We start from the raw sequence: 12,520 nt of genomic DNA, 5'->3' as shown, positions 1-12,520 counted from the left end.
AGTAAAATTTTTTTCTCGATTGTGGCTCGCTTTTTGAACTAAAATTAATTATACAAGCTCTCGAATTCCGGCTCTTTCAAATTATAAGATCAGTATCAGTCATCCAAATGGATATAAAGTAATTAATTATTTTTACGAGCAAAGACCAACGAGGCAAACGATGCAAATCAGTGTAATAATTGCCAATTTTGATTTGCAACGGCCTGCTCAAATATTTGTGCCAATGAAAATTCAAACACCAGAGTGGTCCAATATATATCCCGACAGCTAGAATAACCCTCTTTCACACACCCAACGCGATCCATCACCCCTGTTTGCAGTGCAAATCAAACAGACCGCGCGTCGGCCGATTCAAAATTTGCAAACCAAACATCTTGCAGCTCTCTCTCGCTCTGTACGAATTAGCTGTCAAAACGAACCGACACAGCAGAGGGATAGCTTTAAACCGCCGCAATTAAGATCTATCGAGCGCCGGCAGTGTGCAATCCGTTCGTTCCCCACTTCCTCATCCAGCAGCGAGCGAGGAGCCGAGCTCCGGAGCCGGTCGCGCTCGGCAGCATCTGCTGCGGAAGCGGAAGTGCAAACCCGCGACCGAACGGGCCCGAATACCGCCCGGCCACGCCCTTCTCGCGTCCCTCAAAGTCGCCGAGGGCCCCGACGGGGTCCCACTTGGGGCCGAGGCCACACGGACGCACGTGGTGGCGGTGTCATTGCAGGCTGACGCCACCTGTAAGGGAAAATTGGGTACTGCGCAGGGTGCGGCTAGCTCGCCTGGGACCCCGCACAAATCAATGCCTACAGCAGGGTGCGGCTGCCTGCATTTCGCCTGTGTGCGATGCTGTTGTACACTTCACCTCACAATAATTGTATCCGTACATTCATGAATTCGCAATCGACGACGCTGCGGGCCACGCTTTTTTTTGCCCAAAAAACCCGACGGGGCATACGGAGCCCCGACCCCAAATACTTAATAAAAAACAAGGTAGAAATGACGCAGCTTCCTACAGGGCATGCAACGCAGCCGTACGTCGCTGTAAGGCGGGTTGCTGTCGCTAGTATTTAACTAATATATTATTTGATTTATTTATTTATGAGCGTGGCTTTCACGATAAATTAAACTTCACAAAAAAAAAAATAAAAAAAAATCATAATTTTTAAAATTCCGGTAAGTCCTTTTTTATGAAACGAAAGATCGTCAATTCGTCAGTACCAGTTGCTATTTTTGTGTTTAGTCAGACTTACGTTGACGCTTTGTCTCTATTTCCAATGGCATGGCCTAAAAATAAATTGATACGTGGACAGCTGCATTCCTAGCTGAGTCTCCTTTAAAAGCACCAAACTTTAATCAGTTTTTAATTTTCTTTAATTTTATGGTGTTGTCTGTTCTGATAAATAATTTCTGACAAATCATTTATCAGAGCAAAAAAAAAAAGGAAAAAAAATTCATAAATTTATCTGGAAACACAACAAGTAAATTTTAAGCATGAGAATAATTAAGTTTAATTTTTCCTTAAAAATTTATAGTTAAATTCATTGTGATACATTAATATTTTTATTTACTGAATAAGGGAGAAAATTTCACCAGAGACACATATTGCTTAAAATTTGCTTAATAGAGCTTTAAAATTTTACGTTTTTTACGACCTTTTCAATAAATGGAATGTTAAAAATTCTGACCTTTCATTTTCTTACTTTTCAATAAAAAATATCTGAACTATGATTTACTGATAAGACATTTTCTGATCAATGGCGAAGACTGTTTTCTGAAAAATAAAATTATTGATAAATAGCGGCGACAGAGGAATCAATATTCTTTTCACTCGAGTAGATAAATTGGCTTGCTATTCTACTGTTTAAGTGTTTTAGTTTCTAAATTTTCTACCAAGGTAAAATAGCGCGTTAATAATAATTTTTTATTATAAATCATTTAAGTCACTTTTAATACGTGTCATGTTTAGTGATAGGAGAATGAAGAAATCAACAATTCTATATATTTGTAAGTAAAATACCAGCGACAGTAACCCACTTATCAGCAGAATACGGCGGTGTACCCCCTGCAGGAGGTTGCATCATTTTTACCTTGTTTTTTTAATATGCACCCCGGAGGAGGCTCTTTCGGGGGGTGGAGCGAGGTCGGAAAAAGGCTGTTGTGAATTTGCTGATGATAAAGTCGTGTGGAACGTGACTCATTTGCGAATTTGTTTGAGCCGTTGTCCACCGATGGTTGTTTCATGTAAATTGGGCGCGGTTGGTCCCCCCGAAAAGCTGGCGCTAGATGGACAAGTGCTCGCTCGTTTGCCCGCCCGCCAATTCGCTCAATGTACCCGCCAGAAGCTCGCCGCTCTCTCTTTCCGCGACGTGATTTTGATGGAATGTTTTAATATGCGTGCTGATTAAATTCGTCTTTCTCTGTGTGTGTGTGTGTGTGTGTGTGTGTGTGTGTGTGTGTGTGTGTGTGTGTGTGTGTGTGTGTGTGTGTGTGTGTGTGTGTGTGTGTGTGTGTGTGTGTGTGTGTGAGCGAGCCGCTTAGCCGGCTGCGATTCATAAAGTGGTGCTCGAGAGCCCTTGATGAAATAAGGAAACGGGCGCATCAAAGTGAAAAAATGCAAATCGCACACCGGCTCAGATTTCTTGCTCTAGAGAGACGTATATATATATCAGCCACGCTTTCAAATTAATTACTTGCGAGAGGTTTTCAGCCGCCGTGCGCTCACCTCAATCATTATTTCGCCTCAAATTTGTGACAACCCCTGGAAAGCTTCATTCAAGCTGGTGCGAACGAATACACGTGTGTCGCCTTTCGCTGTATTTTGTTCTCTTTGATCCCACTTTGCAGTGTGTCGAATTACATGGCCCTTGATTTTGTATGAGCAGCAAGAGAATTAGTAATAATATCTGATTTTTTCATCAACGAGAGCTTTTCTTTGAACCGCTCTAAAACGTTGAAAGTAAAAAAGCTGTACAATTTATTTATTTATTTAATACATTATTATTTATTAGTTCAAAAACTAGCGTACATTAAAAAAAAATATGCGTCAACATTTGTCCACTGCACTCTTGATGACTTATTTGGGTCCTGCTTATTTGCTTATTTAAAATCTTGAACACAAATGTTTATTATAAATTAAAATTTATAGCGTTTTAAGATAAGTGTTTGAAATATTTGACGCAGAAAAAATTGCTGGGGAGCTTATATTTCCATGCAAGGCTTCGCAACAAATGCACTGCGTTCCGCTCTTTGAGTTCTTAATTAAAGTGTCATTTTCCTGCGAGGCGAAGCCACTCGCGAGAGCAAGCAGCGCGCATTCAAGGAAAAACTTGCAGAGCAAAAATGCCTCTTAAGAGATTTTTCCTCTCCACGCAGCATTCGAGCCATTTAACATCGATTTTTGTCCACTGCTCGGCAACCCCAAAATTTCACGCAGCGTTTTGTGCCGGCAGCGAGAAACGCTCATAACTTGAAATCACTTTGAGTCGAGCATAAAAAGACACGCCAAGCGGCAACAACAACACGCGGCCCCTTTTTCCTTTCTATAAATAATATCTTGCGATATAAGAGCAAAATAGATGCAGAAAATTGCACGAGCCGCTGCTTTGAAGTCGACAAAAATGCCTGGCGCGCGCGCCGTCTCTCGAGTCATCGTTCGTAAGTTTAAGAACACACAGGGCACAATTAATTACTCAAAAGAAAGCAGCTGCTTTTGTTGCACCTCGCGCACTGCCTCAAAGGTGCGCCCCACACCAGAGACGTCTTTTTATTTCATTCTCAAATTTGCACCCCGACCGAGACAAAGTGGAAAAGTGTCGTATTTGCACCTCTTTGCGGGTTCCTTCCTCAGGGCGCCGACCCTCGAGAGGACACGCCTCAGGGTGAAGGCAGCAGTCGGCTTTGATCGCGAAGCCCGCGCAGGACAAAAGTGCAGCGGGCGGAACCTCAAATGGCGCCACTAATGACCACTAATGACGAAGATAGCGCCAGGGTCGTCGCACTCCTTATCGCTAATGCGCCCTGAAATCTGCTTTCGTCCCAGCAAAAACCACCCCAAGGGCAGCCGAGCGCGATCATACCGAGCGGGGCGAAAGATATCGCCAAATTAGCCTCGCAAAACGCCCCGGCTTGCAACGTCTATTGAATATGAAAGTCATTACTATGAGCGCAAGAAGATGAGTGACAAGTTTTCATAAAAAAGCTGTGAACAGATTTCTTTGCCTTTTTCTATTTGAACAATTTAAAAACAATATTTAAATTAAAAATTTATTGCTGCTCTTATTTAAAACTAGCTTTTAAAACATATTGGGCAAGATAAGCAATGTTGAGTAAAAACTCAATAGATATTTTTGATTAGTAAGGAGAGTTTTATTGGCCAAAATACCAGAAACTGTATTTTGTAAATCTAGTTGAGCTTGAGCTTTAAGTAATTGTCAGTACCAAAAGTTTATTTACTATAAAAACATGGAGTTTAAGACTTTAGCTTAAAAGGTCCAATGCACATAAAATCCTGATCGACCTGTGAATAAAAATGTCAAAGCTTTTTAAAACTTTATTTGTAGATAAAACACTACTGAATTTATTTTTATTTTTTAAAGCTAACCAAATATTAAAATTAATTTACATGTAAGAAAATTAGCATAGAGTTGACATTATGAAATCAACGTCGCCTAAATAAGGAAAGGTTTTATTTGTAAAATGCTCGTTACTGCGGAGCAAATAAAAGAAAAAACGGCGGAGAGGTGAATTAAGTATAATATAAAGTGCAGCCACTTGGGTGGTTTATAGGGACCCTCTAACAAAAGTCCTTTTCTCGCTTGTTGGCGGAGCGCTAGTGAAGATATTTGGAAAGAGCCATAAAATTTTCACCAGGTCGCCATGTCTTGTTGGCTAAACTAGCTGTTTGAACACGCCAGATCAGCCTTGAGGGATATTGGGCCAGGCTGTTCAGGAAGCCGATCAATAATTAAACAGAAAATCTGTCAACAATCGAGCTCGCTGGGCAAACAGCAAATAATTCTCAGAAACACTCTCGGCAAACTTCTGAGGTCAACTGATTAATCTTGTATTCGACGTTCCATTCAGGAAAAACTAACTACTAGGCTTCTCAGCCGCTGAGCTGCATTCAGGCACTTGAAAGGGTTTAGAGATTTTGCGGTGCTGTCATTTTGGGCGTGCATTAATTAGGCATTGCCATGAAAAGATGTCTGTTTATGAGCCATAATTGCAAGTAATACTTTTTTTCCTGTTTGACAAGTGAAATTGTTTTAGGGAAAAGCTTCAAATATTTCTGTATATAGTGATAGGATAGTCGAAACTCTTTTCTTTTCGGAGAAAAATAGTGCGGAAAATTGATTATAGCACGCGCAAGTAAGTATTTTGGTTGGTATCTTGCGACTGCAGTCTGTGTAAATAAATTTCCAATTTTTTTCTCTCGCTCGCAAAGTGTGTAGATTCAAGGCTTGGGGATATGAGTCGGGCAGATTGATCAGTCCCGCGGGGCGAATGCTTCAAAATGAGATTTGCCAAAATACATCACGCAGCCTGAAGCCAGATTCGGCGGCGTTCGTGCGGAGAGGAACAGCTCTCGGAATAAAAAACCCGATGCAATCTCCAACAAAAGAAAACAGTCCCCAATTGGCGTTTCTTTTAAATTCATTTCTTTCTTCTGCTCGCACTTGTATCGCCGGCACTTGGTTCGAATGGCCTTCCTTTATTATTTGCCGCGCATCCAATATCCAAACAAACTTCTCCCGGGAAATGAGAAAATCACTTTTTCAAAGTTTTCCAATTCACATACATATAAAATATAAAACGAATGCACTTTTTATTGAGCTGCAGTAAAAAAATATTTGCGTTCTATATAATAACAGAGTTCAAATAGAGTGTCGTTCCAAAATAAATATATCTGGCCGAGGGTCGGAGAGCAGAAAAATTTTGTGACTGATTGAAGCGTGGGCCAGTTGATTTGGCGAATTAATTGGGTGCGTCCGCGAGAGAGTGGCGATGCGTGCGTCGAGGTGATGCACATGATTCGAACGCGGCGGCCGAATCAATTTTGTGCTCGAGTGTATAAAACTCATCGGGGCAGAGAGGCGGCGGGCGTGTTGCTCATTGCTGGGCCACGTCGGCACATGCAGTCAGAATTAATCGATTGATAGGAATTGAAAGCAGAGAGCTCGCACCGAAATGAGCGTGACCACCGCCATCCCTCTTTCAAACTGCCCACATGGCTCGGCCTGGGTTTCGCCCTGCCATATCTCCAGGCAAACTGCTAATTCGCAACTTCAAAAAGAAGCCGCCGCGCTTCTGCTGCTGAATCAGGCTGAATCAGCGCACTCGAGCATTTTTGCAGTTTATTCAGCGGGCGAAACTCTCCCGCAGCAAGTTGCTTTTTCCAATTTTAATTCACCGCAACCCGACCTTTTTCCTGACTTCACATCGAATTTGCAGTGCTGGGCTGTTGGGATAAATGACTCGGCTAATGCTATATCTTGCCAGCTCTACTTTTTATCGCTTTACATGAATGCGCAGTTGGTAAATATATGTTTAGTAAAATTAATTTCTTCTGGAGAACAAAAAATTCTATTGGTTTGATCATCGCCATGTATTTTATTATTTATCACTTTTTTTAAAAATTATTTAATTTCATTTAAATATTTCAGCGTTTATATAAGTTTTCGCCGTTTTCAATTGGTTATAAATTTACTAAGTAAATCAATTTCCGCAGTAAAAATTAATCTTGGATTCAAAGAATTAATCTAAAAGCAGCCTGATTCCCCTTCACTCTTAATTCTGTTGGGTTGACGCAACAATCACCACAAAGGTTTTGTTGCTGGTTTTGCTCAAATTTTGTATAAAATGTAGCACTAAGCTGTTTCCCGATGCATTCCTGGTGGTATTTAACCCTCGAAATTCATTCAGAGAGTCAATCTTAACATTTCCTATAAAAAAATAACAACAATAATAATAATTATAAATTGAAATGAATTGTTTTTGTGCGTTTATGCACATGCATATTAAGCTTAACCTATAGCTCTAAAGGGAAATTAAAATTTTCCATGATCTTCAAAAACCTAATAACAGCTCAAATCAGGTTTTGACAGTTCATTACAATAAAAAAAAAATTATCCAAAATAATACTTGAGATATATATTTGTTTTTAATTTATATGCTACATAATTTTGCATTGTCTTTGGGCATCAAAACAGACAGCCTGAATTACGATTGTCTATATTTAAGATGAAAAAGTTATTTGCATAACAATTAAATTCAGCAACTGACCAGTTTTGAAACAGTCAACCAACACGGAGAGCAATTGAAAAGGTACTAGACTCTGTTTCAAAAGTGCAAATTAGGACGACAGACTGCTGTGCGCATTCCAGGGTTAAAAAAAAACGCTCGTCGCGAATTCAATTCCATCACATCAATTTTTTATCAGGCGCAGACACGACAGACAGCGCGAGTTGCTGCATGCACGGGTGGCGCAAAAAATAAAGAGGGGTGACTGCATTCCACGGGGCGTGATGCGATTGACATACAGAAATTCCCTTCACTCGAATTGGAGCAAAACCAATTAGAAACCACTTTCCCGAGGCGGCGGAGGGAAAAAGTTGCAGCGTCAAAGCAAATTTCTGGTGCAGCGCGGCGGCGGCGGAGGCAACCTAACGTCACCAGCAGCGAAAACGGAGAGAAAAAGGCATCGGCACAAAAAACACGCCCCGGTGCATGCAAGCGGCTATTTTGCAGGTCGAAAATGTAGAGCATCGAATTTCCTACAATTCGGCGGCCAAAACCAATGCAAACAAAGCGTTTTTGCAGCCAAAATCGAGAATGAGCTGCAAGAAATAGTATCTTTTAAAACGCACACCGTTTGTTTAATAACCGAACGTTGTGGGCATTACCCGCGAATAAAACTGCAACGTTTAGTGTTTGTTTTGGTAATATGGCTCGTTTTCGGTGCGGACGGAGCCCGTCGCGTGTTTTATAGGTTCGCGGAAAGGGAACGGAGCGGGCAAAAGTAGCAGCAGGCAAGCAAGCAGGTATCGATCCGACTTGGTGAGCTCCAGTGAGAGAGAGAGAGATGCTGATCTTCGAGCGCAGTTCAGACAAGCGCAATGTCCCCCCAGCTCGGCATGAAATATAAAGGGGCTCGCCAGCCGATCTAGCCTCACGACTATGAATTTAAATTCGGCGGGGCCCCGCGCACAAACGTACAACGACCCGCTAAATATCGCATGTGGACGTTTTCCGAAACGTGCACCTCCGCCGGGGGCATTTTGCTCGGCCGGAATTTCCCCGAGCGACACGCGTTGCCTCCGGAGAGGCAGCAAAAAAAAAAAAGACGTTCAACGCCCCAAATTTACGGTGGTTCAGCATGCACGCACGAAATTCCGAAGCTAAAAGGTGCACGATGGAAACGGTAACGGCAAAGATTTCATCCGCCGTCGCAGAACGATGGGTGCGGACAGGCACTTTTTCTTTCACCCTGAACACAGTTTGTTAATGTATCGCCGCTGTTACGCACGTTGGCTTCCCAAAATTTATGGAATGAACGCCCTAGCTGTAAAAACGACAGCCTATAAGCCTGTAAGTTCCAATAGAACTCGGATGAAACTGGCCGTATGGACCATTTTTTCCTTGTTAGAATGCGCCATTTTCTGTTGGTTAAAAAATGGGATAAAATATTAAAGCGACCATGATAATATTTTTGAGTGGCTATTGTTGTGCTAACAGCTACAGTGATAAAGCTAAAACCGTGGGTATTGTTTTAGTAAATCTTCATTACTAATTTTGTTGAAAATTGTCAAAAAAAAAAACTATTGTAATATTCACAATTGCATCGTTACTATTTTAGTCTGTTATAACGAATGATTGAGTATTTACTCTTTATTCCTATACATTCAGAACTTCTAAACTTGAAGGACCATAAAGCAGACATAGCATTAAAAGGAACCTTCTTGGAAAATATCATTAATTACATTAAAAAAGAGTTTAAAAAAAAAATTATTTAAACATCTGTAACAAAGAGAGTGAAAAAAATTTGCAAAGAATGTTTAAAAAAAAAAGGACAAAAATTATGTGATACGAACAAAAACCGAGGCTCACTGCGGCGGATAGGGTCTTTTTGATCTCGGAAGTTATAACAATATTCTTGCTTTTGGTGGTTCAGTTTTGTCTAACAATTCCTTTTTTAAATAAATTGTTTTCAATAATTGAAGGTAAACAATGTACAAACAAATAAAAAAAGAATTAAATAAATTATTAATATTTGATTCCGATCTAAAAATTTCATGATAATTTACATAAATTTTTTGTTAAAATATGAATTTATTTTGAGGAAATTCTAAGGCCGTTCTGCAATATGTTTCAAAGATAATTTATGAGTCGTTTCCGACGGTACTGCTTCGCAGGTTAGTTGTGAATTTTATATTAAACAATGTAGTATTTCCCGCAAAGCTGCCGGGACGGCGGAGCAAAACTTGAAAAGGAGCCCATTTAAACGAAGATTTCCACACCAAATATTTGGCGCAGGGCTTAAAAGGGGTTCCGGTTGGCGAGCACAATATCGCCGTGCGAGAGCGGCGGCGGGTTCGCCACCGTTTGCAATTGTCGATTTTTGCCACGCTTTTGGGCGCACAATTTATGGCCGCGTCTTATGTGTACTTGCGTTTGGAGAGCAAATTCTCCGACCTTATTGAGCCCAGGCTCGAATGGGATTCACCGTGTAAATGGAAATTGCGGTTAAAACGAGTGGAAGATACTGCGGCGGACACGTGTCACCCGATATTGCAAAATTGTGGACCGGCGGGGAACGAGTTTTAGGGGATGGATTCGGTCGGATTTGATTGCTGTGAGCACCAGCTGGTACAATTTTTTTTTTATTATTTTTAGCTATGTACTAAAAAAAAATAGTAAAAAAGATCTTATATTTATTACAAAAAAAGGAGAGACCTTTTAAAGTTCCAGAAAAAAATATGGTATGAATATGAAATTCTTAATAATTCGCTACTTTTATTTTTCAAAAGAATTGCTGCAGAGGATATACTGAAAAATTAATTAATTAGCATCTAATTTTCATATTATATGATTAAATGATTGTGGTAAAAAAAAAATGAGTTAATGATTTTTTTAAGATTGAAGTGTTTTCTACAGAGAGATTTCGCATTAAAAAGTTCATCAATTTTCATTTACTTATGCCAAAGAGTTGCTGGAACTTAATTTCAACAGCAGTAAATTTTTAGCACAAGGCCAGATATGCAATTTTCCTACTTCCGTGCAAATAAAACTAGAGCAGGAGTTGATCCAATCTAGAATTTTGATTGCCGCTGCACCGCGAGTCTCTGCAACGGAAATCCTTGAAAGTGGAGCATCCGTGTGACGAAATAAACAAGATCAAATTGGCAATCATTCTGTATGAATCCGCGAGCACGAAGCTCGGATCGCGGCAGGTCCGCTTTCCTTGGGCGATTTTCTGTCCAGAAAAATATAAGACACGTACGTGGAGATAAAGCTGTGCCGCCGCTGATTAAGGCAAATTACAATGGACGAGTTTGAAGAGCCGAGGCACGAATGGTGGAAAGTAGTGAGCATTGAGTGGAGAGGTTTATTAGCGAGAGCTGTACGGCGCTGCAGCAGCCAACCAACCACCCACCCACTTCGCCCTGCTAGGCTGCTTCCATTTCAAAGGATGACAATACACCTCGTCATATAGACGGCCCGGCTCAACCGTATTTAAAAACAAACTCCATTCTCGTGCATAATGAGTGCATGTCTGGCATTCAGAGCAAATCTTGGCGCGACAAACGCCGACAGCCATGATTATGCAACGCTGGCCCTGCGATTCCAACATAGTTTGTCATGGCGGGTGATGCCATCAGGGGGTGCAAAATCTGCCAACACTTTGTATACATAAACCTCTGGCATACTTGAGATTGTGAAATTTTATGCAAAATAATAATTGTTCAAAATGAATAAAAATTTTAAATTTCATTACTTGAATGGTCAATTGATTTTCATTTTCGAACGTTCCAATGTGGTTTAAAAACATCAAAACCCCCTTTTTTTCAAAGGAAATCGTTTTGTAAAACGCTAAAAATTAAACCGCACCACAGTAATTTAATTGCAAACAAAATATTCAGATTACTTGATGACTAGTGTTTAGTGTCTTTTCCTTGTATACAGCAGTGAGTGGCCTTAAGCAACAATTGAATTGCGATTGTCTAGCCGTGTTGTTAACCTTAAGTTTTCTATAAACGTTTGGTTCATAGACCTGAAATAATTCTTTTTACTTTGATTAGTTTGATTTTAAAATAAAAATTGTTTAAATTAAGCAAAGTTAAAACAAATTTTTTAGCGAAATTAAAATTACATCACTAATATCCTTGAATAGGAAATAAAAATTGGATTTTACTTGTCCTTTCAATATTTGTGTGAAGAGTTAGTTTCTCAGTTTAAATAAACATCATCTAAAATAGGTATTTTGATATCCTCCCTCTGTGTATCGTGGTGTATCGATTTTCAGAGCCACCCCCCGTCCTTATTGAATATGAAGAGAGCAACCCAGTTGTCGCTTTTTGTATTCATTTTGAGTCGATTGTTAGTACTACAATAGCGAGTTTCTTTGATAAATTGCCCATCTAAGACATCTGGAGTGATCTTTTCGTTACAAATATGGGTCAAGTGTGCTTCAAATATCATAACCTCGGATATTGCTTAAATTATTTCATGAAAATGTTCTTTTTTATTAGAAAATTATCTAAAGTAAAAATTTAATTCAAAACAATAATTGAAATTGCTTAAAAGATGTTTAAAAATCTGTTCGGTTGTAACAATGTAACAAAAATGTGTACATTGGCCTTTCATTATAAGGTAGATAAATCAAGTGAATAATTCTAGGGTCTTTGAAAATTACTTTGATTCCGCGAAATCTCAGTGTCAGCAGGATAGAAAAGAGCCCTTGATGTGCGTGAGTGCGGGAGAGCTAATCAGAAGAGGGTTCACGTCCTCGCGCAAAATTAACGCATCACTGGGTCGTTTATCTTGCGTTTTCAGTCTCATTACTGGAAAAGCTTTAATTTTTCTAATTACTTCTGGCTGGTTTGCTATGGTGTGCTGCCGTCGTACTTACAAAAAGCGCCTCTGCAGAGCCGCGAATAAACAGAAAGCGCCTGCAAATTTTAATACCCGGCCGCGTGCAGCAGCTAATTCGTACGAATTTCATCATGCTCCACATCCCGCCGGTCTCCCTCTCTGATTTGAATCCACAATCGATTCGTGCCAGAGCACAAAAGAAGAAAAAGGATGGGCCAAAGTTTCCGGGTTGAGTTTAATTTCAGTCGGTCGCTCTCGGCCACATGTAAAATTTATGGAATGCTAAAAAGTTGGCACCCTTCTCGAATTTGTTTCCCCGACAATCGGCGGCTCGCTGCTGTTTGTTTGCGCGCCGCAGAAAGGGGTGACACGGACGGCAGTTTCGCCCTCGCAACGCATTCATCAGGGCTGAAAAAAGAAGTCCGATGACCGCAACTT

At 40.4% G+C, this 12,520-nt stretch overlaps 1 protein-coding gene across 8 annotated transcripts in view; it reads right to left on the bottom strand.

The window, feature by feature from the left end:
- Window positions 1-12,520, bottom strand: part of LOC132203174 (acetylcholine receptor subunit beta-like 1) — a 34,281-nt gene that overhangs the window by 6,660 nt on the left and 15,101 nt on the right. The gene's annotated exons all lie outside the window — the stretch shown is intronic.

The sequence above is a fragment of the Neocloeon triangulifer genome, unplaced genomic scaffold (assembly GCF_031216515.1).
Source record: "Neocloeon triangulifer isolate White Clay Creek 2 clone unplaced genomic scaffold, ASM3121651v1 ptg000017l, whole genome shotgun sequence".
In the NCBI taxonomy this organism is placed as follows: domain Eukaryota; kingdom Metazoa; phylum Arthropoda; class Insecta; order Ephemeroptera; family Baetidae; genus Neocloeon; species Neocloeon triangulifer.
The sequence above is the reverse complement of the archived record's forward strand: the minus strand, read 5'-3'. Positions and strand labels throughout refer to the sequence as shown.